General features: G+C 45.5%; 1 protein-coding gene across 5 annotated transcripts in view; it reads right to left on the bottom strand.

Annotated features, from left to right (window-relative positions):
* Positions 1–27,046, bottom strand: part of VGLL4 (vestigial like family member 4) — a 158,051-nt gene that overhangs the window by 12,252 nt on the left and 118,753 nt on the right. The window lies entirely within an intron of this gene.

Below are 27,046 nucleotides of genomic sequence, written 5' to 3' on the forward strand. Positions count from 1 at the left end.
AAACCAAAGGCCTGCCATGGCCTCCTCCATGGGGCACGACAACAGAGGTTCAAAGCAGAAAGGAGCCCGAGCAGTGGTGGGGCCCTGGGGAGCAGGGGCCATGAGAGGAGGGTCACAGCCAAGACACAGCCCTCTCCCCAGTGCAGTCCCTCCGCTTCCATTTCACTCCTTCCTGGAGCAGTTGCCCTCTGGGAAACCTACAGGACAGACAGACCTACAGTAACAGACCTTTATGGCCCAGCACCAACAATAATAAAGTCAGGGGGCACCTGGGTGGCTCAGTCGGTTAAGCGTCTGCCTCAGCTCAGGTCATGATCCCAGGATCCTGGGATTGAGCCCCACATCAGGCTCCTTGCTCAGCAGGAGCTCACCTGTACAAGTGCACACCCATGCTCTCTCTCAAAGAAAATCTTCAGTAAAAACAACAATAAAGTCAGGAAAGCATCTTCAATTTTAAAAAGCTTCCTCAGACAACATACTTAATGCCACTAAAGGGTACACTTAAGAATGGCTACAGTGATGTCTGGTTGGCTCAGACAGTAGAGTGTGTGACTCTTTATCTCAGGGTATTGAGTTCAAGGCCATCGGGTGTAGAGATTATTAAAAAAACAAAATAAACTTTATTAAAAAATGGCTAGAATGGTACATGGTATGATAAATACGCTTTACCAGGATTAAAAATAATAACGATTTTTTTTTTAAAGCCAAAAGCATCGAACAGCCATTACTTACTGAGTTCCTCATGTTTATGACGGGGTGGGTGGTGCTGCCCCAGTTTCACAGAAAAGAGGAGCAAGATGCTGAAGATAAACACTTAGCCAAGAATGGAGGGAGAGGCAGGGCATCAGCCAGACATCCCAACCGCTCCTCCATCGTCCGCCCAGGCCCTTGTAAGAGTCCTTCTCTACTGTCTGCTCTGCCCAAGCTTCTAGGAGGCCTTCCCTGGCCTCTGGACTGCACGGATAGAGGGAATAGTGGACACGCATGAGGGGACCAGCCCTCCACTGTGTCGCCTTGCCTTGCAGTCAGCCAGCTCCAAGGACACTGGCGAGGGCCCTGCACCCCTCGTGCTCTGCCCTCTCCCCAGAGGCCTGCGCAGGGCCAGGCACATGGTGGACGTTTCCCTTTTCAATGAACAAGGGAATTACTGAAGTACCTACGTTATGCGTGCCTCCAGAGAAGAGCATCTGTGGTTAATGAAAGAGGGATTAAGGAAATTTCAGCGGCAATTCCCAGCAAGAGAAACTTTCTGAACAAGCAGAATTTAGGAAGCTTTTAAATACTGAGAGTAAACAGTAATGAAATGTCTTCTCCCTGTAACTACTTTCCCCAATTTTTGTCCTCCTGCCCCCCAACTGTCTCCTAGGCCGTCACACACCACCCCCACTTTCTCCTAGTGAGCAGGGTAATATTCACAGCTTCCTGACAAGCAAGAGGGCATTGGATGTGTCCCCAAGACACTCTGTCAAGCCTGTCACTCCTTGGTACCAACTACAGACTGGAAGCAGAGGGGTCGTGACACCACCAGGACGCTGCGGGGCAGAGGGAAGGCAGAGGTCCCCTCCTGGATTCAGGATGATGAGCTGTGTGTCGCAGGCAGGAAAAGCTGGGAAATACTGGCATTCACAGTGTCCCAAAGACACAGAATAATCTGGGACCTCTGCTTCAATCACAAGCCCGTTCTGCTTGGCAGCAGAAAGGGGACAGAGACTGACTTTGACTTTAACTGTGGGGAGACACTGTGTTGCAAATGAAATTATCATTGCTTAACAATCAAGACAAAAGCCAGAGCCCTACCACCATCCAAGGTCCAATCTGCGTGGGAAGGGCCCCGCAGTTGGTGAATTACACTGTTGCCACATCTATCCACCCACATAACCGTCTTCCCTGTGAGCTCCCCACAAAGGTAGCATCCCTCTTCTGCTAGTTCAGCTTTCAAAAAGCACACTGTAGGACGTGTGTGCCCTACAGTTCCAGTGAGGAGCGTATACCACTGGCATGTTGCCCTTAGGAAGTAGTGTCCAAAAATATAATGCGTTTAAAGTCAGGGAATCCCTCTATTTACCTTGATTATCTTTATTATCGTGAACTATCACTTATTGAGTGCTACATGCCAGATCATAGTCTAGCCCTTATTGTTACTAAACCCCTCACTACAATGTAAAGTATCATCCCCATTTTATAGAGGAGTAAACTGAGGTTCAGAAAGGTTAGGCAGTTCTTCTAAAGTTGCAAAACCAATACAGTACAAGGATTCTAATTTCTATGTGACTGGCTCCAAAGCCTTTCCTTTGCACCTTTCCCTCTCAAGAGAGGGGGAGCGCAGCAGGGAAAACGACAACGACCTATGTACCCACCCCCCAGGACTGACAAATGAAATCACATACGGTATGCGCTTCTGACATTTTCTTTCCTCTTATGGGAAATGCTGGCAGCAGTCGATGCAGTAGAACATGGGAGACACGGCTGAAGGCCTTCCTTCGTGCTCCCCGGCCCCAGCTCATTCCCCTTCTTCAGCCCTAGATGCACCGCTGTCCTGTATTTGGGGCATCTTCCTATCTGTGCTTAAGAACCCTCACCACAGAGGAGTCTGTCTGTAAGTACTATGTAGCCAGCCCATTCTAAATCTACATTACGGTCTCACACTGTACGTACTGCCTCACAACCATATGCTCTCCTCCTTGCATGGTTTTGGGGCTCTACCCGTGCCCTGACCTACAGATCCAGCCGTGCACCTGCTGTGTGGGACGACTTCACATCTCCACAGGAAGTCACCATCATGTGTTTACCCGTCTCTCTACCACCAGGCACCCCGATCATCTCCCTGGTTTGCCTCCTTATAAATAACCCACGGTGCTTCTGTCCTTGCACATCTCTGCCCGGGAACAGGGTTTCTGAGTACCGCTCAGGTAGATGTCTAGAAGCACACCACTGGCTGCCGAGCTCACCACCTTCCAGACTTCAACAGATGCTGCCAAACCCATCATGACATAGCTGTCCGCTCTGCCCAGCCTCGGCCAGCGATGCGTCACCGGCCCTGGCCACGTGCATCTTCCACGATGTCCGGCTTCGACAGCCTGTGGATTTCTGCTATTTTTGTGGTGCACAGTCATTCCTCCTTGATGTTTTAACTTGCATTTCTCCAGTTACCAGCGGAGTTGAACATATTTTCATACATCTCTTGGTCATTCATTTTCCCATTATAAATTGCTTTTCATTTGTTATGGGTTGAATTGTGTTTTCCCCCAAAAGATGTTGAAGTCCTAGCCCCCAGGAACTATAAATGTGATTTCATGTGGAGTCTTTGCAGATAATCCAGTTAAGATGAGGTCATGAGGAGCGCCTGGGTGGCTCAATGGGTTAAAGCCTCTGCCTTCAGCTCAGGTCATGATCTCAGGGTCCTGGGATCAAGCCCCGGGTCAGGCTCTCTGCTCAGTGGGGAGTCTGCTCCCCATCTCCCTCTGCCTGACTCTCTGCCTACTTGTGATCTCTGTCAAATAAATTTAAAAAAAAAAAAAAAAAAAAAAAAAAAGGATGAGGTCCTGAGGGTGGGCCCTAATCAAATAGGACTGGTGTCCTTATAAAACGTGGGAAATTTGAATAAAAGGGCAGACAGGAAACGATGTGAAGACGCAGGGAGAATGCCACCTACAAGCCAAAGAATGCCTGAGGCTACCAGAAGTTAGGAGAGAGGCAAGAACAGATGGACACTCAAAGCGCTCAAGAAGGAACCGGCCCTGCTGACACCCTGATCTGGGCTGTCTAGCCTCCAGGACTGGGTGACAGTCTGCTTCTCCTGAGCCCTCTGCTCCACAGCACTTTGTCACAGCGCTCCTGGGGGAACCGGTACAACTTCCATGGCTTTTCCGCACCACTGCTTTATACTTCTTTAGCTGTTCTCCACAATCATGTTTTTTTCCTGCTTTATCTGTAATTAACATACCCCATACCCCTGCAGATGCATGAATGTCTTAAAGCTTCATTTTCAAAGAGGCTCCCAAGATCCACTGGACCTTGTCATCCATGCCTGTCAATAGGAGGGATATTTAATAAAAGTGCCAAGAAATGACAACACAAGTTGACATAGTGTGTGTGAGGCCAGACGTGCCAGGGGAAGCTGGAGGGTTAAGCTATCCCCTGACTTCACTTCCAAGAGCAATTCAGGAAGTCAGGAAAAGGCATCCCCAGCTGCCCCCACATACAAGAGGGAAGAAGCCTATCAGCCAAGTTATAATCCAAAACCTTTTGGCTCAGTAACATTTTGGACAAATGATGGGATGAATGACCCACCAGATCTTTCCAACATGCTGCACTGATAGGCTCACCGACAACCAATCCCTCCAGCCCACAGGCCAACTGTGGGTATTGTCCTCCTTCCCGCATCAGTGCTTGTGCAAGCCGTCTGGGGTGCCCACCACCATGCCCTTGGAACACGGAAGGAACAGGAGCTGAGAGGTGGCATGATCACCGAAGGTCACCAGGTGGGCAGGTGGTGAGGCAGGGACTCAAACCAGACCAACCCCTTCCTCTTCTGCCAAAATGGCCTGCAGGGGCTTGAGAAACAGCCCCTTCCTCTAAGGCAGGGAGTGGGGGTGAGATCACAAATACTGTGGAGTGTAAGAGGAAGTTTGTATCTAAGTGACAATTCTACCGTTAAGGACTCGGACTGTCTCTATAATTGAGTCAAGGGTTTCCAGTCAAAGCCTTCCCAAGAGTGAGAGCCACTAAATTAGTAAAAGGACATCTCTGCATACCGTCCAGGCTTCAAGATTCTTCAGACTTCCCTCCATTCCTCCCGAGATCAGCCCTCATGAGCATTCTGGGAACTCCTGCAGGAGACTGGAAGGAACTCCAGCGGACAGCAAGTCCCTCCTTGAACACAATTACTCTGCAGATCTCACAAGAGACCCTGGGGAACCCAGAAAACCTGATTGACATCACCAGAGTCATAGGGTTGCACATACCCAGCACAACCACTTAAGTAAAGCTTCTAGAGAAAACCCAAATGTGAGCCTTAAGAGAATACATTTCTTAATGATTTTGGTTAGAAACCTCTCTAAACCATCCTATGATCTCCTTCCGTTCTTGGTGACTCGGGATCTTCAGCATAAACATGGCTCTCGGAGGCAAAGGAGCAGGCCTCTGTGACAGGCCCGGCCCGAGTTCTCTCAGATGGCTCGGCCACTTGCATTCTTGGGTCAGCAACTACAGAGTCACTCCTGGAGAAGCCACTGCCCGTGCTGGTCACCCTGCTCCTCGTGGTGGGCCAAGAAGCCGGGCAACTAGGTATGATAGAGCAGTGTGTAAAGGATGAGTAGATAGGCCCTGAGCGAGTTCAGGGCTGGACAGGGTGCCCTTCCCCATCTCCCACTCCAGTGTTCACAGAGCTGACCTGCTGCACAAAGGAAGAGCTTTCCAGAGCTGTCACCCATAGGAGGCCAGACGCCCGGCGATGCTGGCGGGCAGGGCAGAATTGCCACAGATAGTCAGGAGACTCAAGCCATGGTTCCAAATAGCTCAACCCCATGCAAATAAGGCATTGGTTTTCTTCGACGAGAAATGTCTGTACATGTTTCCCACCATTAGCAGAGACACAAGGAAAAACCCGAGAACATGACTTGTAGAGCATCTCATTCAACCCTCCCCGCGCCCACTGCCCCCACTGGCGATGATTGCCACTAAGACAGTGGGCCCCTACCTGAGGGCCGGGGATGCCAGAGTCCTCGTGCATGGCAAGCCCTGCTCGCCCCTCAGATGAATCACATGCCCCACATGTGTACCCTCTTGCACTTTTGATGAGAATGGATGTGTGGCCGAGATTCATGAATTAATTTAAAATTCCTACTGCTAATAAATTGGTAGGAGCTTTGGACATTATGTATTCTCTCGATGAATGATGCTTAAAAAATACAACCACTTTCATATTTTTGGCATCAAACAGAGTCCTTGTACCAGAGATGGGATGGAAAACGTAATGTCTCCCCTTCTGTAACTGAGCTACAATGTCTGAGGTCGACAAAAGCCTTGAAAAGACCATCTACCTCCTTCCACAACAAAGAGGAATCAATATGGTGCTATTTTGCTCTGCTGGCCTAATTTGGGGAATGCTTGGGTCAGCTGGGGCCAGGTCAGGAGAAAAAGGGGGAGCAAGGGACCTGCCCACCAAGACTGTCCAGTGTCAGCACTGGCTTTGCTGGGGAAGGCCAGACGCCCGGCAATGCTGGCGGGCAGGGCAGAATTGCCACAGATAGTCAGGAGACTCAAGCCATGGTTCCAAATAGCTCAACCCCATGCAAATAAGGCATTGGTTTTCTTCGACGAGAAATGTCTGTACATGTTTCCCACCATTAGCAGAGACACAAGGAAAAACCCAAGAACATGACTTGTAGAGCATCTCATTCAACCCTCCCCGCGCCCACTGCCCCCATTGGCGATGATTGCCACTAAGACAAGCACAGCTGTCCCTGCTGCTTCCCACCCCACTTTCCACGCCCTCCGTTTGATTCTAAGATCCACAGGCAAGACTTTCCTTGTGCTAGAAAAGTGGTATGCGACCCATGGCTTTATGTACCCTCCTCAGGAAGGCGGAGGATGGAAGCACCCCCTTTCTTAGCTATCCACTGGCCTAAGACCCAGAGAAGAAAGGTCCCTCTACACACACCTGGGGTGAAACACACTCGGGAAAATGACTTCCACTCACAGTGTACTTCTCACCCCTGTTGGTGTGTGGACCGGTGTCTGGCGCACAATGACTAACTTCCGAATGAACCAACCAAAGAACACACAGATTCTTAAGAAAAACGAGCACTTACTGGTCCAAACAAGGTAGAGGAGTTCACAAAGCTGGTGACCAGAGCAGCACCGGCACAGGGGGAACTGCAGAGCCCACTCCAGCCGTCTTCAACTCCCCAACCCCGCTGCAGAAAGGAGGGCTCTGGAAATACCTTCCATCATTATTCCTCCTTCCATTCTTCTGGGCTGTACCGAGCCATCCTTCATAACTCCATTCAAGTTCTTCAGAAGGCTCATTCTTAGTTTTTACTCTGCATTTTGCTACAAATCATCGGAGAATATTATAAAGCCGTTTAGCAAAAAGACTGGATGTTTTGTCCTACTCAGAGGAAGAGAGCTTCACGGTAAGACGGCTGTGAATAAAGGAGAGGCGAGGAATCAGAGCATCCCAAAGACGAAGATGGCCATACTGCTGCTTTTTTAACAACGGAAGTACAGTTGGTGCACAATGTTGCACTCTCAGGTGTGCCACAAAGTGATGCAATACATCTGCTACGTTCGTCTCTACTCACCCCAAGTGTAACTACCAGCCGCCATCACACAACCCTATCACAGCACCACTATGCTCCTTCCCTATGGCATGCCTTTCGCACCCTTGACTCATTCGTTCCATCACTGAGGGGTGGCTCCTTCCCAAACACTTCTGGAGATGGGCATTTACTTCCTCTTCGGGCATTTCACTCAACGACTAAAGAGCTTCAGTGAAATGTTCTTCCTCACAATGAATGAAATCTGCTTTCCAGCATGATTCCTTGGACAAAGGTCCAAACCTCTGGAAAGCCTTTCGAAAGACTCAATGAAGTCTCTTTGAGACTCTTCTAGCTCCTGGAAAACTACTATGTCAGCCCTGCCACGGACAGATTCCTCTTCACCAGAGAATTGCTCTCAACTGTGCCGGAACCCCCACCATCCTGACACCCACCCCACACGCCCTACAATGAACACTCATTGGTGAGTATGGTGCCCAGAACTAAACATAATACTCCAGAGGTGACCTAATGCAGAGCACACAGGAAAAGAGAACTCCCCTCAATTTATGGTAGTATATTTCTGAGCCAAACATCAGGACATAAGGTCTAGTAAGAACCAAGGTCAACAGAATTGAATACTCCAGGAGGACTTCAACACTCCCAATCATCTAGAACTACACTTTCAACAGCATTACCCAAGATGCACCTGGGTCATAGAGTAAGTGTGTGGTTTTCTTTTAACTCAGCTCTATGTGGGACCCCACCATGGCAAGGACAGAGGGGTGCCAGCCCTATCTGCATCACACATGCATGCATGTCAGAGGTGCACGGGCCAATGTCCTTCCTGTGCTGCTGGGTTTGCCGCTGCCTCTCTTCCCCTATGGGCACCACACACAGTCACCTTCCTGTACCTGATGCTGGTGGCAACCAGTTCCAAATGATTTCCTGACTTCTCGGTATGAGAGGATAACCTCTAATTCAGTACATGTATTCAGCACCAAACAAAATTTGGCCAGTTTTTCTCTCAACACCACCCGCCTACCCTGACTGACATCAGAAACTTTTCGGCTAAATTACTAAGTTACTATATAACTAGACTAAAAAGTTTGAAAATAGAAGTAAGGTAAAGTGAGTAAATATTCATCTAATATAATGAGGGACCTACCAATATTCTTTAAAATGGTTGTAGCAAAGAATCTCGAAGAACTTTTTTTTTTAAAAGATTTTATTTATTTATTTGTGAGAGAGAAAGCGCACAAGCAGACAAAGTGGCAGGCAGAGGTAGAGAGAGAAGCAGGGTTCCCACCAAGCAAGGAGCCCGATGCAGGACTCGATCCCAGGACCCTGGGATCATGATCTGACCTGAGCCGAAGGCAGAGGCTCAACCCACTGAGCCACTCAGGTGTCCCTCGAAGAACTTTTATTGGAAAGTAAATTATGCAGGGCATTAATGCTAGGCATTTAGTGCATTACTTCCCTCTGAGCATCTAGATAGTCTAGGCTGTCTTTCGAAGCCTAGAGGGAAAGTTGGCTTTTTTTTTTCAACACAGATTACACGATAGGAACAAGATGTGAATTAATGATTACTTTAAGGACCTGCAGGTGCTTGGAAAAGGTTATTACAATTGATAGGCAAATCACACATCAATTTCTATTCTTAAAGCAAAGTTCCCAAAGGACCTAAAAAAAAAAAAACCAACATATATGGCCTATTTCATTTTTCTCTGAGTTATAAAGTTGTATTTCCTTACAAATATTCTCAGTTGCAAACCATGGAATTCAGAACTAATCAAGCTGCCCACCTGGTTCTATTATAACATCCCTAACATCTAAGAGCCATCCCCTGGCTATTAAAATCATGTCTGTATCCCAAAACTGGAACCTGGAAAAGAAGAGGGAAAAGGAACCTCAGGGAACCTGGTGATTCTGTTCCATGTTGAGGTGCCATTTTCCCCAAACTCTTGAACTGATGATTCTAGAACACCTTTGGAGAATCTGGAAGACCACCATTCCCTAATACTCCAATGACACCACCCCTCTTCTCTCCTTGGGGAATAGTAAACCAAATGGTAATCATTAATCCTAACTACCCTTTAAATTGCAATTACCAATCCCCCCAAGAGTCATCATATTGTGACTCTCTAGTATTAGATACTAAATATCATATCCCCAGGGAACTGGACGTCTGCTGTCCTCCAAACCATTTACCTCCACCTTACACACCTCTCATCCCAGCTGAGTATGGAACACATAACAGAATCACTATTGTTTATTCAAGCGAACTGAAGTTCATCACGCATTCTTAGATTATTTTTTTAATGTGGTAAAATACACACAAAATTCACCATTTTAGTCATTTTTAAGTATGCCACTGAGTGGCATTAAGAATATTCACACTGTTGTGCAGCCATCACCACTATCCACCTCCAGAATGTTTTCATCTTCCCAAACAGAAACTCTGTCCCCATTAAACACGAACGCCCTGTTCCCCTCCTCCTTTGCCCAAACCACCATCCTACTTTCTCTATGAATCTGACTCATCACATAAATGGAAGCATACACTGTCCTTTTGTGACCAACACACTTCACTTGGCAAATGTCTTCAAGGTTCATGCATGTTGCAGCGTGTGTCAGAACTGTGTTCCTTTTTAAAGGCTGAGTAATATTCCATTGTGTGCATATTCTGTTTATCTCTTCACCCAGTGATGGACATTTGGGTTGTTTCCACCTGTTGGCTATTGTGAATAATGCTGCTATCGACATGGATGTGCAAATAACAGTGTGAGTCTCTGCTTTCAATTCTTTGGGGCACGTGCCAGTAAAGTGGACTTGCTGGGTCATATGCTAACTTATGTTACATTTTTAGTCCTTACAAGTTTCGACAAATCATCTACATGTTTGTCCCTCTCTACTAGAGAAAAATAAAGGGCTTCCAAAAGGATGGGTCTGGCCCACAACAATAAGGACAAGAATGGAAGGAAGCCTTGGTAACCACAGTCCAAGTGGTCCATGAGAGAAATGCTCATGAATAATGTAAATATCTGAAATAAAATTAAGTAAACAAAGAACATCCATCACCCAGCTCACTAAAATCAGCAAAGCCAGGCACACACAGGGACGGCAGTCAATGACGCTGTAACCACCAGTGAGCATTTTGGAGACTCACAAGATACAAATTTGTGGTTTTCATTTCTCACTATGGGCCTTTAAAAATTACTCCAAGTCATCCAAGGATGGCTAATGTTAATAATAGTAATAACTACCACTTGTAGAGCATTAGCGTACTGTTTTACAAAGTGTTTTGCACATATATTATCGTTAACAGATCTTCGGCCTGCAACTCCTCCATGCTGCCCAGCAAATGTGTTTTTCCAATGATGGAGCTAAAACCCCAAGTGTCTGCCTGTGCAGACAGGTGAGGGCACCCGGACGCCCAGCTCTCCAGGAGGGAGTCCCCTCGCTCCGTTTTAACCTGAGCTTTGATTCGGAGCAAGGAGGGGCGAGGAGGTCACTTTGTGGAGTGACCTGACAAGTTACTTACACAAAAGCCCTCATTTTCTATTAAATGGGAAGGATCTCTCCATCACTAATTGATCCAGCCTACAGAGAGGGGACTTGAGTACAATTTCCACAGAGGGAAGTGGTCAAGTAGCTGAGGTCAAAACCTCCAGACTGCAATTGTGGCCATGGGCTTTTATTTCCCTTGTAATTTTCTTGAAGAATATATGTTAACCCTTTTGGAGGCGATCCTGGCAGTTGAAGTGAGTAGGAAGCAAAAGTCCCCTGTACTCCCTAATTAGCAGCCCCTCAAACTACGCCCCATTATCCTGAGCAGTCCCACGACAGCCGGGCCTGGCAGGAACATGTCAGCCATCACCTGAAGCCCGGTTACTTCCACTCCATCAAGGCAACAATCACTAGTGTGCCTTCGCCCCTCCAGCTCATATGTGTCCTCGAGGGCCAGCGCGGCAGCCCAGCACACGGCCCTCTCTCTGCACCCGGGCCCCTCTCCGAAGCCGCTCGGGGGACATGGCTCTGATTGGGACAAGGTGCCATCTGGTGAGGGGAGAGGGCTGGGCAGGAAAATCACTGCTGTCCCTTCTGAGCAGAGTCAACTCTACCTCTCCCAGGACTCGCTGCCTCATGGTTTAAATTAATTACAGCTGAAAATACAGGGTTGCCATCTGGTTTGAAAAAGCAAGGATAAGGGAATAAAATGAAAGGGTTTTTGGTACTAACCTCACTTTAATCATTGCCAAAGAGCATGAAGACAGCCCAGCGTCCTCCCACAAGAAAGCCTTGGGCCTCACAAACTTGGCAAGCAGGCCAAGGCACAAAAGTGGGTAGGCAGATCGCTTGTCAGAATAAGAGTCCCCATCGGCGAGGAGAGCTGCAAGGTGAGGGGGCCTGCTGCCCCCACGCTGCAAGCCAAGCCTCCTGCGGGTCCTGGGGTAGGTTAGCAACTCCTGGGAGGGTTTATGTACACAGGATGTCTTGCCAAAATGTTACATGCATCATTACAGTTCCATTCGGTGCGCAAATAGATCTGCTGTCAGAATTATAGCATGCGATTTCCGCTTTCTTTGTTTCTCCATCTTCCATAACATAAGGCTTTTATAAAACTCTAAATAAGGCTAAACAAAACACAGGAGGGGAAGGTTGCTGGAGAAGGGAGCCAGCTCTGACGGAACCATGCGTGCAACTCTGCGGCACCCTTGTATCTGGCCCCTCAGTGAAGGAATGTCAAAAATCCTCATTTTTCTTCCCATGCAGCCACAACTAGTCTCACTTGTGTTTTGTAGGAAGCAACTTCCTTCTCCTTTCCTCCCATCAGCAGGATCCCGGATGAGAGACTCTTCTCTGTTAGGACTCGGGCTACAGAGAACTACTGACCGTGGGCACTGGGAAGGCAAAGATACCACAGCAGTCCTTGCTTTGTCTCAATGGGCTTTTGGTGGGTACAGAAAACTGCCAAGTCTGCAACTTTCTCCATCAACCGCCAGCGTCAGGTGGCCCATCAAGGGAGGGCATCAAGCCAGATTTTCAACCCAATTTAAATCTCCTGCCCACCACTGGAGTTTTTTTTTTTTTCCAACCCAGGTGAGTTTTACAAATGAAACCTGGATAAACCTGAGTCCAGCGTTTTCAGAAAGGAATCCCCACTGAGGCACAGTGGTGTTGAATGGAATAAACTCTAAATAGTAGGTTATAGTCTTTCATAAACCACCGATCAGAACACTAACAGAGAAGGTAAGAGCAGATTATAAAGATAAGCATTTCTGTTCTGGCAAAAAACACATCTTCAACCCAAAAATGATTTGAAAGTTGTCTTCCAAATCCTGCCCTGATAGAATCATTGTCTATAGCAACAGTGTCCATAACATTCAGAATCTCAGGAGTGTAACTTTCGAGTAAATGGTACATCTGTCAAACCACAGGAAACATCTGGTAAAATGGTTAAATAAAAACAGAATTTAAACTTTTGATTTCAGAGCTTACTTACGGTACCCAACAAGAGGCTATTGAAACAAACACCGAAAGCACTCTGGCCATGCACAGTGCTCAGTGATGGTGAAAAATGTCCTTGAAGAGGAGGGAGGGAAAAAGCAGACAAGTCAGGAAAGGCAAGCGGTGAGTGTTCCCTCCCCACAGGGCTCTATCCTGCACATCACCAGGCACGGCTAAGCTCCCTCCCCTAACAAGGGCTGACTCCTTCCCTGCACACCCACATCCCCCATGCCACCAACAAAGAGGCACTTGGGAAATGCCAGATAAAATGGACTAATGAAGTAATACACAGACAACAGGCCCTTCTCCATTCCACGGCAACCATGTATTAAGTAGATGCAATTATCCCACTATCAAAACACAGCAGACATGTTACAAGGTACTAACCAACACATTTCAGTCCATCCCAGAACACTTTAGAAGATCTTCCATTAAATAAAAGATTGAATGATTCACCCCCCCCCCCAAAAAAAAAGATTTCAAAAAACCAGTAAGGTTGAAAAGCAAATGACAAACTGGGGAAACGGTTATTTTCCTAACATAGCTGATGGAGGATGCTTGACATGAAAAGTTGTAACTCAGAAGAGAAAGAAGATGAATGGCCTAATTAAAAGAGAGAGAGAGAAAGATACAAAGTCACAAAAGAAGAAATCCAAATGTCCAATAAGCATGTGAAAAGATCACTCAAGTTCCCTAGTGGGGGGCGGGCAAGTTACTACAATGATTCCCCTGCAAACCTTGCAAAAATCAAATACATGTTAACAGTCACTTTGTGCTGATGCAGGGAGACAGGCAGATGCATACAGTCACCCGTGGGAATGAAAATCAGAGGACCTACTAGAGACCAAGCTTGCAGAATACACCATAGTAGAAAAGGGTGCCCTTGGACCCAGAAATCCCACTTCCAGAAAAATGGGAAATATGACCTATGAACAAGGACAACTATACACACATCATCCCAGAAGTTTTTAAAACAACAGATTGCAAACAACACAATATCTGCATTTGTCAACAAGTTCTTTTGGTTACAAGCAACATAAAACAAGGCTAGCTAGTTGAAGAAAAAAGCGGGGGGTGGGGGGGCGGAATTAACTGGAAAGATACTGTGCTACATTTCTTGGAAATGAAAGAAGAGTTAAATAACCAATCCTGGAAAAGGACAAAAATGAGGCAGCCCCACAACCTCAGCAAAAGGAGGCAGAAGGAGCTCCATACCCCCGTGAGCAGTCCACAGCTCCTGCTGCCCAGAGCGTGCCTGCCCTCTCTCAGCACCAGGGCAAGATGCTTGGCTGGGAGGCACCATGGCCAACAGCTCCAGGTCTTAGCACTTGGTCCCCTTTCCAGGTCCTACCCACATACCTGAACCCAATCACAGCACCATTGAGGAGTTACTGACATAAAGTCTTAAAAATTCTGAGACTGTTTTTACTAGATACCATACATGCTGCTGAAAATTAGAAGACACCCCCGCCCCCACACCATGGCACCAGTTTTCAGCCAAAAGACTTCACCTGAGCTTTACATGAATTATTTCTCAGTAAGAAATTGGGAATCTTATAGGAAAGCAACCTTCTGAGGTTCTGTTTGAGTTGTGTAGGTATGGGAAGAAAAGGAACAGGGAATGTTCCATCTTCGCCATGAATAAGTGAAGGTATTGTTGTTTTGTTTTAAGTAAAACTGTTGGAATTGGGACGCCTGGGTGGCTCAGTTGGTTAAGCAGCTGCCTTCAGCTCAGGTCATGATCCCAAGCGTCCTGGGATCGAGTCCCACATCGGGCTCCTTGCTTGGCAGGGAGCCTGCTTCTCCCTCTGACCCTGCCTGCCACTCTGTCTGCCTGTGTTCGCTCTCATTCTCTCTCTCTCTGACAAATAAAATAAAAAAATAAAAAATAAAAATAAAAATAAAAAAAAAACTGTTGGAATTATGGCCTAGAAATAGAAATGAGCCTTAGGGGCATTTGTAGTAAAAATCTATGAAAAGGTATCTTCGACCGGAGGCATGAAAATTTTTCGTTTGTTCCATGAATCTCAGCCGTCTGTGTTCCAGATCCTTTGCCTCCCCCTCCTCTACTTCTCTCCCTTTCCCTCATCGCTGGATTCTGAGCTCTCACATCCCACCACTGAACAACCACACACATAGCCTGAATATGGCCTTTATGTGTCCTGTACAATGCCACCCCTCCCAGCTTCCCAGACAAACCAACTCCCTGCCAGAGGACCCAACAGAGTCCCAAGGGAGACCTCACAAGGTGCTGACACTTGTCCCTGTCCAGGTCCCCTCTCCTTTAGCCACCACAATGCCATCACCACCTACCCCCCACAAAATGGGAAAATCTATCCTAAATTAAATGCAAAGTATGTTGTGTAAATGAATCCTGAATTAAAGAGAAAACATCTATAAAGAACATTACTGAATGTGAAAATATTAGCATATTAGGTCTTATCATTGTTAAAACATATATACAGGGGAAAGCAACAACTGGTGAATCTAGTGACAGGTACTCACTGAATTAGTTGTTCAGTGTTTCTGTAGATCTGAACTTTTTCCAGAATAAAAAACTGGGGTAGGGGATAGTGGAGGGAGAGAAGGATGGCAAGTCAGATTATCACCAAATTTGGATGGTATGTCTAGAATGATCTAACCAAGTGTAGGCCAAGTGGCATGTCACACAGTCTTACAGAAGAGCCAATACAGGGATATGGGGAGGAACAGTGGGATGGACAGGTCATGCCATACACATTAAGATGCCATGGGCAATGAAAATGTTAGTTTCAAATATAAGCCTCAAAATGGAAATCATGAGGCAGGTTGGACAATCCAAACTGACCACCCTGAATTCTCCATGAGCTGCTTCCCACATTGGAGCTTGCCTGAAGGTATGTAACAGTGTGAATTCAACTAAATTCTTTTAAAATTCAACCACGGCTAAGGAATAGATCAATGATCAATAGTCCATGAAGGCCATCTCCTCAGAAGTAAGTGGGAAAAGGGAGTTTGGGACAGATCACCCAAATCCCTGAAAGTTACCCTAAAGAACCTGGGTTTTATCTTGTTGTCAAAAAGGAGCCAGAGCCACCCTCACCGCCGCCCCTCGCCAACAAACTCTGCCAGGTCCTCCAAATAAGCTCTCAAGGTTATCTGATGACCACAGCACTCTGCAGCCATCAGCAGCCTCTTGCAGCGAGGTCTCCGTTCCCAGCTTTACCCACGTTTCACTGTTGGCTCCTAGAGAGCGCTGTCTCCATCACTTGCTCTCACCTGCTCTAAAGCTGAACGCCTAACGCAAAATGATGCGGATCATTCAAAACCAACACGGAGGGACCTCGGGCTGTTGGCAATGCCAGCCCGAAGCTATCACACACAAATAAAATAAGCACAATTTAAGCACAACACATCTACTAGAATAGCCAGTAAACACTTTGGCTTTGAGAACTTTCTTTTTAGGTAGATTTGAAAAAAACACCAAAAGCAATGAACACTTGGGCAAGTATTTGTTTGCTTTTCTCAGAGGAACAGATCTACTCTTTGGGTTGATTTGCACCCCGAAGAAATGTCTGGCCATCCCTCTGAAGCATGAGGTGCGTCCAGCTGAAGTGAATTTCTCATTTCCACATACCTTATATTACATTACGCACACACTGGCGTCAGAGCATGATGCATAAGAAGAAATACAAATAGAGAAGTAAGGAAAAAACACATTTCATTCACATGATAAACTCTAAAGGAAAAGATCATTTGATCCCAAACAAGCATCCCAAGTAGGGCTAGTGTTTCACCTTGTAAACTGTGCCTCCGCCCAGGTACTAGGGATATGTACTTTCCTGTCTTGGGGGAGCAAGGGATAGACAGGGAAAGGAAGGCAGTGGAGGTAGTGACAGTGGGGTTCTCTCTGTTCCGGCAGCTTCTCTGAACTAAACATCAAGGCTCCAAGGAAAACCCAGAAGCACAGTAAGTGGTGCCATGCAGGGGTTATTACATAAATTCTTAAAATCTTTCCCAAAGGGAAGAGAGTTTCAACAGTATTCTCCTAGTGACTTGTTTTTCATTCAAACAGTTACTTAGCGCCTAGCAGGTGTCGGGCATGGTGCTGGGTGTTAGTGGGACAGACGTGAGTAAGACTCAGCTCCCGCCCTGGAAGGATGTGCAGTCTGGGGAGAGGGAAACAGACATTCGCACACAACTACAGCAAAGTGTCACCCTTTATACAAAGACATGTCCATCGCGAAGCAGAAGGAATCCCCATTCGCCAAGAGAGGGAGGCAAGAAAAGTGTACCAGGAAGGAGTGAAGGCCCAGGGGCTCACTTCAGCAAGCCGGAGCACAGGGGCAGAAGCTCCTGCAGACAGATGTCTGTGTGGTGTCTTCTGGGCAGACTGGAGTCACAGAGGAGGAGAGGAAGATAGCAGAAACCTTCCGAGGTGCCCAGACCAGGAAAGAGGGCACTGTCGTGGAAGCGGGGTCTAAGCTGCGGCCGGGGCCCATACCGACATGGACAATATTTAGCAGGGCGTGCCAGTGGGTTTGACATGAGGGATAAAGTGGGAGAAAGCCACTTCGAGAGCAAGTGGAAAGATAGGTGTCCCATCATAAAGATGGGGGACAGACTGGAAGAAGAAGGAGGTACTAAAACCAATTCCAGCAAAGCAGCACCAACCCGAGGAGCACACCCAGTATCTCAAAGGCAGGCGGCTCTACAGGTGCAAAGGGCAGGACTCGGCTAGAAGTGAAGATCTGGGAACCCTCCACCTGGAGTGGTAACCCAACCCACGAGTTGGCATGTGGCTTCCTCAGCAGCATCTGGACAGTGACCAGGACACAGCTCAGCAGAAGAGCAGTAATGCCAAGTCTCTGAAAGATCCTGACTGGAGCAGGCCCAGAAGTAGGAGGGGAACCAAAGAAAGCGAGAAAGGGGCCATAGAAACCACGGGGGAAGACCCAAGGAAGAGGAAGTTCAATCAGATAAGGAATTGCAGGTTTCCTTCTAGATCTGGTGACGAGTGGGTCACCAGGGAACGAGGGAGAGGAGTTTCATTAAAACTGTTGGCAGAGGCACACCTGGGTGACTCAGTCGGTAAAGTGTCTGACTCTTGATTTCAGCTCAGGTCATGATCTCAGGGTCATTGAGACTGAGCTCCACAGGGGGCTTTCACAGAAAAGTATGCTTCTCTCCCACCCCTCTGCCCCTCCTCCCGCTCGGGCTCGCTTGCTCACTTTCTCTCTAAAATAAACGAGTCTTTAAAAATACATAAGTTGTTGGCAGAGATCACAGTACTGGACTGGGAAGTAGATATGGAAGTAGAAATAATATGCTTTCTAGAAAGAGCTGAGAGAGGGGGAGAGAGCCAAGGATGGAATATGAGAGACACAAGGTCAAAGGAGGACAGGACCTCAGCCTGCCTCAACCTCTCTAGACTCAACGGAACTTCCCCAAGAGCCCCAGACAGGAAAGACGGCATCCAATAGTCCCAAATCCAGGAATGACACAATCATTTCATTCCAACAGCTGCTACAACAGTACAGGAGCACCAGACCTTTGTGAATCTGAATGTTCATAACAGAATTGAGAAACCAAACAAAATGCTCATTATGTTAGGCAAATGTGCTTCCTGGAATATTCCTGACAGGTCTCATGAAAAAGGCGTGAAGGAGTCCATGGCTACTTACATGATCAGTCGTGGCCTAAACAGTGTTTCCATACATCGGACTTCTCAAAGCCTGCTATGTGCTACCATGAGCAAGCAGACCTGCAAGATCGGGTTAGATACTTCCCAAACTTGGGTGAGGGAACACTTTTTTCCTTAGAGCATGTGCAGGCAAGAGCATTCTGAGACAATCTATGGGCAATAGTGCCTTGAACCTGTGAGGAGTGGGACTTCAGTGGTCGCATGCAGCTGAGGAAATTATTCCTGATAAGTTAGAAAACTCCATAACCATTCCTTGAGGGGCTCAATGCCAGCGAAAGATTTAGGGAAGCAATGAGGTTTCAGTTCTCAGACTTGGTTCTACAGTGACCTGACCTAGTGAGAGCTGATTTGTTTCTTCCACTTGACCTTCACCCAGTTTCTGGAGCTAGTTTCTATGTGGATCCATTAGTTGCACTTCTTAGATCTCTTCAAGAAAGGGAAGGCAAGAAGGATAATTTTGAGGAGTGCACAGTAGTGAAGTCGGTTTCCTTCTTCTTCTTTTTCTTTTTTTTTAAGATTTATTTATTTGACAGACAGAGATCACAAGTAGGCAGAGAGGCAGGCAGAGAGACAGGGAAGCAGGTTCCCTGCTGAGCAGAGAGCCCGATGCGGGACTCGATCCCAGGACTCTGGGATCATGACCTGAGCCAAAGGCAGTGGTTTAACCCACTAAGCCACCCAGACACCCCCTCCCTTTTTTAAAAGATTGATTTATTTGAGAGAAACAGAGTGTGGGGGGTATGTGTGTCTGGGGGGGGTAGGCAGAGGGAATTTCCAGCATACTCCCCACTGAGCCTTATGCACCTGAGATCATGACCTGAGCCAAAACCAAGAGTCCAATGCCCAACCAGCTGAGCCACCCAGGCCCCCCACATCAGTTTCCTTCTATTTTGCAGTACATTATGCCTCTGTCAGGGCTATGAAGGCTGAGATCCAGAATTCAGATCTCTTGTCTGGCAAGGATTCTAGCTACTGCCAGACTGAGAACACTACTGCAACATTAAGGTCTCTAATTACGCTTTGCAGACAATTTGTGAAGAAATTTCAAAATGGAGGCGGGGGTGGGAAGAGTTGGTTTACCCAGGAATTTAGCAAAGAAGATAGAGACCGGGTACTGGCACTTCTCAAATGAAAGCTATGCCAGACACAGATCAGTGGGTCTGTAAACTCCTTTGCTATATTCCAGCTGCATGTAGCACAGGCAAATGATGGATTTACAAGCAAGACCCGAAAGAAAAATAAAAGAACCATCAGCACTCACACACAGGCAATGCTTCTCAGCATTTTATTCCTGGTCCTTGGTCCAATCTACTCAAGTGACAGCACTTTCTAAACTTGCAGGACAGCCTGGCTTTGTATCGCAACAAGAGGTCTCTGTAGTCATAAAGCCACCTCAAGATTAATCCTCTAACTATATATAAACATAGCTGCCATTGTGTCCAGATGCACCTTCAAGACAACAGCACTTGGAAAGCTTCAGAGCCCAGAGATCCGGGCAGGACAGAGAAACAGCCAAAGGCTGTGTTGTTTTGTTTCCTCACCTTTGGAACAAATGCTTCCGACTTACTCTGTAAATAAAAAGAGTTTTTTTTGTTTTGTTTTGTTTTTTCCCAGCTTTAACATGCCATTTTAAAAAGTGACTTTACATGCTAATGGAAGTTTTCCGATATATCCCAAATGTTCTCTAATTCCTCTCTAGGAAAAAAGTCCTCCTTTTTCAAGGTTCTTGTCCCACTTTTATATTCTCGGCAACAAAGATAAGCAACACAGAGGTCCCCAGAGTGGACCTGACAAACGATAGTCTTACTAATTCTGCTCCTTTGACTCCTGGCACTCCTGGCATTTCTTTACTCTGTGTGTTATTTGGCCAGAAAAAATACCAGTAGCAGGATGGGTATCTCCCCTTCCAGCTTTCTGCAAAGACTCTTAAGGCAGAAGTGATGCCTGCTGGGAAAAGGCTGATGTCAGCTTTTAAGAGCACAGCTCCCTGCTCGGATAAGGAGGTCTTTGTTTTCGGCTGAACTGTGAAAATGAGAAAATGCCTCTAGCCTGACAAACAAGCAACCCACACAACACAGGTCAGGCCTGTGACCTTTATTTAAAGGTACCACACTTCATTAGCAAAACACTTGCACGGAACACACAGATGCGCCTTTAACGTCACAAGGAGCAGGGGCAGCCATAAAAAACCAGCTCTGAGTCCGTCCCTGCTGAGGCTTGAGGCTGGCCTGCAGCTCCAATGACCGTGGTAGGGGCAGTCTCACACGAACCGGTTTTTAACATGCTTCCCAAATGTGAAACATTACTAAAGATCCAGGCTCCCTTCTCATTCACTTTTTTTTTTTTAAGTAAATACACCTATTTGCTGTACATGGAGGGGAGAGTTTTTTTTAAAACCCTAATTTAACATTATCTCGGTTTCTGAGTTAATTATTTAGGATAACTAAAATTAAGACTATAATATATATATATATATATATATATATATACACACACATATATGTATACATATATATGTATATGTATATATATGTATACATAATTTAATTATTTAGGATAACTAAAATTAAGACTATAATATATATATATATACATATATGTAAATAATTAAATGAGGTGGTAATTATATATATTATATATATATAATCTCCATATCCTCCTAAATACCCCAGAACACTTTTGGGAGTACCTATAAGGCTGTGTGTAAAACTACAGAAAAATACAGAATATTCCAAGGCTAAAATGTCCCGAATTTGGATGATGCCAAGAAGGATGTGGGAGAGAAGAGACAGCACATAGTTTGAGGGATTCTATTTCAAGAGCATTTGATTTATGAAATCTGAAAAGGATTTTGTGTCTGATCCTGAATGGGATCCTGAAAAGGATTATATGTGTCTCTATCTACTTAAACCAAATTTTAAACTGCTCCAGTGTGAGTCTGTTAGACTAAGTTTACTATTGGCCTGTGCCTCTAACGCACTAAAACTGGGTTAGAACTTTTAAACAAGAACTAAAACAATTTTTTCAAAAAGATTTTTTTATTTATTTGAGAGAGCAAGAGAGAGTGAGAGAGAACACAAGTTGGGGAGGGGGGTGTACAGAGGGAAAAGCAGGCTTCCTGCTGAGCAAGGAGCCCGATATGGGGCTCGATCCCAGGATCCAGGGTTGTAACCGGAGCCAAAGGCAAATGCTTAACCAACTGAGCCACCCAGGCGCCCCCCAAGAATTAAAACACTTTTAAAAGCACTTTCCTTGGGGCACCTGGGTGGCTCAGTGGGTTAAAGCCTCTGCCTTTGGCTCAGGTCATGATCCCAGGGTTATGGGATGGAGCCCCACATCAGGCTCTCTTCTTGGCAGGGAGCCTGCTTCCCCCTCTCTCTGCCTGCCTTTTTGCCTACTTGTGATCTCTGACTGTCAAATAAATAAACAACAACAACAACAACAAAATCTTTAAAAAAGAAAAAAAAGGCACTTTCCTGGGCATAAATGAACAAACAGACAAACACACACCCCTTCCTGTCAGGCGCTAGCCACACAGACTCACCATTTCAAGCCTCTTCTGGGGAAGCTAAATGGCAGCTCTCTTTTGCCATCTCCGAAGGGACCCATTACTGCTCAGAGAGGATTTGCCTTGCAGAGTTACTGTTACTGCAGTGACCACAGTTACTGTTACTACAGCGTTTCTTGTTACTGACAGCTCTTTACCACCTCATGCCCCCACCCTGGCTACTGTTAAAGTGAAGTCTCCACCTCTCATCTCCAAAGCATCATCGGTAGCATTTTGAGAGTGCTTAACTAGAAGATTGTCTAAAACCAAAAGGCGCTAAGGTCCTGGATCAGATGGTTCAGAGCGACTAAATACTGACACTATTAATGTAAATGTACCGTCCTCACCAAGAGGATCTGGCTCTGGGACCAGAGAGCCTGGGTTTTGATTCCTGGCCCAGTGACCTATTAGTGAGCTGTGTGACCTTGACCAAGTACAGGACCTCTCTGGGCTTCAGTTTTCCCATCTGTAAGCAAGGGATAATCACAGCATCCACATCCTGGGGTCGTGAGGATGGGGTGAGATCACGCCCATGAGGTGCTCAGCACAGTGCCTGGTATACAATAATCAATCCTCACTGTTATTAAGAAGCCCCAAGGCAAAGGCTCTCATGATTCCGGGGATGCTGCAGATCCCGAGCGGTCACCATTCTCAGTGGTAAAGTGTGCCCCCTCTAAGGTTTATGTGGACGTGAACACATCTGTAAAGCATGCTGTCTATAAGTATGTATTACTGTTTACCTGACCAGGTCCCAGCTGCCCGCAGGGTCAAGGTACCAAAATAACCCCAACTTTTCAATTTCCTCTGGGTCTAGTTTTAATATGAAATGAGGGATTGTCCTCATCACTTTCATGGAGTTTGTGGAATAAACTCTCGGTAAAGCATGTCCATATGTATCCAAGTTAAAGGTACTAAAGAGATACAAGAAACACAGCATCACCAAAGGGAGCACGACGCTGCTGCCAAGCATTTTACACACAGACACCACAAACTATAGATACTCCAGAACATCTGAGGTAACCATTTATACAATCAACCCCACTGCAAAAAATAAAACCCAGAGGAAAACCCCAAAACCCATTTTAGCCAGTAGTTAGTAAGTTTTTATGTTTTGTTTTGTTTTACTGAGTTTCCTTTATAGGACTAGCACTTAATTTCAAAGGCCACCTCCAACCTTCTGTCAAGCTGAAAGAATCACTGGTTTTGAGTTTGTCTGTTTCTCCCTCTTTTCTATTCATGCTTATGGAGGGAAGAGAAGGCAACTAGGGCCAGGGGGGTGGTGGGAGGAGTAAGAATAGGGAATGAAGGGAGGGAGAAAGCAAAGACCAAAGGAGGAAACAGAGGAAAAGGAGGAGCAGAGGAAACAGAGGAGCCCAGAGGCTGCATATGCATTCAAAGAGAAAGCAGAATTGGCTACATTAGGCTTGAGAAAAGACTTCAAAAGAATGGCCACAGAAGCAAAGACAACAGCACTGGACACATTTCACACCAGGACAGTATTTCAAAGGAGCGCCACCCGTGAGGAGAGGCACTGTTTTCTTTCACTAGCCCTTCCCCATTCAGTGTGGACTCCGTCTGTGGCAAACCCGGCTGGTTAGAGCACAAGCCTAGAGACCATGGCTTTGATCCCAGTGTGAGCTTACAGGGTTTTACCCCATCCCAACTGCATAACACTGATCACCAGGGGATGCCTCCCCCAGATGGAAGAGGAGCACAATCTCTTGCAAGTGGGTCTAATTCAGTTCAACACAGAAATTATTTAGTCCCTACCATGTACTGGACATTGCACTGGTGAAGTGTCATAAATATATGATGTCCATATTTAAGATGCATGCAATCCTACCTTGGGTAAAATACAGTTTTGGCAAATGACCTTTGGTTTCACACACAACAGGGCTAATCCCAGCTCCACTGCTTTGGACCACAATTATCTCAGAATCTCAATTTCTGCTTCTCTAAGTAACAGAGCACTCTCTCTCTCTGTCTCTGTCTCTCTGTCTGTCTCTCTCTCTCTCTCTCTCTCACACACACACACACACACACACACACCCCTACCTGTCTTAAAGGATCTTATTTATTATGAGAGTCAAGTAAGACAGTATCTTTAAAGTATCGAACACAGGATGAGCATACAGTTGCATGTATGTATGAGCATACAGCATACAGCACTCAATACATGCTCCCTCCCGCTCACAGATGACCCAACTCAACTGTTCAATGGCAAACCTTTAACACACATAAACCCTACACATACCTACACACATACAGAGAAAGCTGAAAATGGCTTTCTTTGCAAAAGTCACCTTCGACTGTACTCTTCAGCACAGAACTCTCAGCCAAGCAGCCCAAACCAGGTCACAAAACCAGTATGAATTTAGCCTGTTGTCTTAACTCCACCAATTGTCTGCCTTCAAGAGTTTTTATAGTACTGCAAACACACAAGACACTACAAATGCAGAAGTTTCACTACTGCAGCATTATCAGGATTGTAAAATGCTGGAAATTACCTGTATGTCCAGACAAAGGAGACTGGTTAACTGACCTCTGGCACGTGCACACCGTGGAAAGCTATGCAGCCATAAACTAGGAGAAGGAAGGGCACGGGAAAATGTCTACCGTATATGGTTGAATGAAAACACCAGAACTCATATGAACATATAAAGTATGTTAAGAAAAAGATGGGGAACTGAGAAACCATTTGTGTATCTGCTTACTTTAACTTTAACAAAAAGAACCACAAGAAGGATAACAGCCTACAAGAGGAAGGATCAAAAGGAAAGTACTCCTCCAAGTACTTTTAAACACAGTTCTGACTTTTAGAAGCATGTTAATGTTTTACATATTCAAAAATAAAACACAATCAACAAAGATAGATCTACAGCTAGATGCAAAAAGAAATGAATGAACCCAACTATATATTCTGGTTAACAGAACATGGAAAGGTGGGGAGAGGAAGCAACTAACTACAAAGTTACAAGTACTTTGTTACACAGTCAGCACAGACTGAAAAATGAACTGCCAGCAAATCTTGAACTCTTCTTGGTAGGTTTGTTTTTCACAGTGGTATGGGCACCGCAATTCTGAAACTATTGTATGTGAACTACAGGAGTGAACAATTAGTAAATGTATTACTGGGAAACAGGGAGATGCAAATAAGGAATGGGGGATAGTGAGGAAGAATTCTGTGGAATTGGGATTAGAACTGGGAGTAGTAATATGAACTCATGATTTCTTAGCTCTTTCCCCTGACAGAACTTTCTGTGATGGTAGAACAATTCTATATCTGTGCTGTACAACAAGGTAGCCACTAGCCACATGTGGCTGCTGGGCTTGAAATATATCTACCGAGTATGAAATGTGGCTAGTGCAACAGAAGAACTGAATTTTAAATTTTATTTAATTTTAAATTCGAATTTTCACATCTAGCTAATGTCTGTAATACTCAACAACTCAAATCTAAAGGCAATGACAGACTGTGGACTCTGAGAAACAAACTGAGGGTTTTAGAGGGGAGGGGGCAGAGGGATGGATGAGCCTGGTGGTGGGGATTAAGGAGGGCACATATTGCATGGAGCACTGGGCATTTACATAAACAATGAATCTTGGAACACTGCAAACCAATGATGTATTTATGATGACTTAACATAACAATAAAAAAATTTTTAATTAAAAAAGCTTGGGATAACAATAACAACCAACAACAAAAAGACAAAGGCAATGACAGCATAAAAATACTTAGCACCCAGATTTTGGCTTCTAAATCCTATTAGCCACAAAAAGGAACCAGGGTCCCCTGGAGAAATGTTTGATTCCATGGCTGACACAGGTAGGTTACAAGAGGAGGATTGTTTGCCAGAAAATAAGAAGCACTTTAAAAAAAAAAAAAAAAAGGCCCGTAACAAGGACACAGGAGCCAGCTGAAGTACTCCATGAGTCCATATGGGTCATGGATATAGTAAGAGAACTCTTCCTTAGCAGATCACACCTGAATACCAGGGTCATAGAAAAAAATTACTTTTTGACATTTCCATGAGAGGAATCCCGACACCCATACCCCCATACCTTACTTAATCCACTTTCTTTCTAAGAAACACAGTATCTTTCAACTTCTAAATTAAACATTCATGTTCTTAACACTTTTCTTAAAAAACAAGCAAAAAAATATTTCTCTGAGTCACCATATCAAGTCAATGAAGAGTTCAAATGACCCAGGCTATACAAAGTTGGAATAAGAGTCCAGGAATTCTCAATTTCCAAGTTCTGGAGAAATCACTAAGGAAACCTCTCTTCTTTGTCTTCCTCCTCACTGAATTAAGTCAGATAAAATTTAGTCACTTTCTGTAGGTTCCTATTCTGGAGACACCCAACCTCTCCTCCTCTATACTGGAAAGTATCTCAATATGATGATTATAATGAAATGCAGCCAAGACGTGCATCTTTGAAACTCTCTTAGTTGTCAAAACTGTTTTTCAACAACACTCCATGCCCAGAATTATTGTGATTTCTTCAGTGACAAGATAAACAAAACACATTTTCACTACACAACATGAACATGTTCTAAGAAGATAAAAGCAAAAAATCATTTTATAATTTCCTTAAAGAGACAAATATACTAGGCCATTCTTTTCCAAAGAAATATCAATTTGTAATTTATTATTTTAAAAAAACTCCTTAGACATATCAAATAAAAAGGAGGGAAAACCCTTATAGCTCAAGGAGGAAATGTTCCCTCAAATCCAACAATAGTAAGTACAATATGAAGAGAGATGTAGCATCTTTCCAATTTGCCTATAAAATCTGTAATTCCATTCTTAGAAGATACAAATAGAAATACTGTTACCCTTACTGAAACAAATAATCATCACAGGAGAACAGTGACAGAAGAATGAACAGGGGCGCCTGGGTGGCTCAGTGGGTTAAGCCTCTGCCTTCAGCTCAGGTCATGATCTCAGGGTCCTGGGATCGAGCCCCGCATCGGGCTCTCTGCTCTGCGGGGAGCCTGCTTCCCCTCCATCTCTCTCTCTCTGCCTGCTTCTCTGCCTATTA

This window comes from Mustela erminea, chromosome 1, assembly GCF_009829155.1.
Source record: "Mustela erminea isolate mMusErm1 chromosome 1, mMusErm1.Pri, whole genome shotgun sequence".
Classification (NCBI taxonomy): domain Eukaryota; kingdom Metazoa; phylum Chordata; class Mammalia; order Carnivora; family Mustelidae; genus Mustela; species Mustela erminea.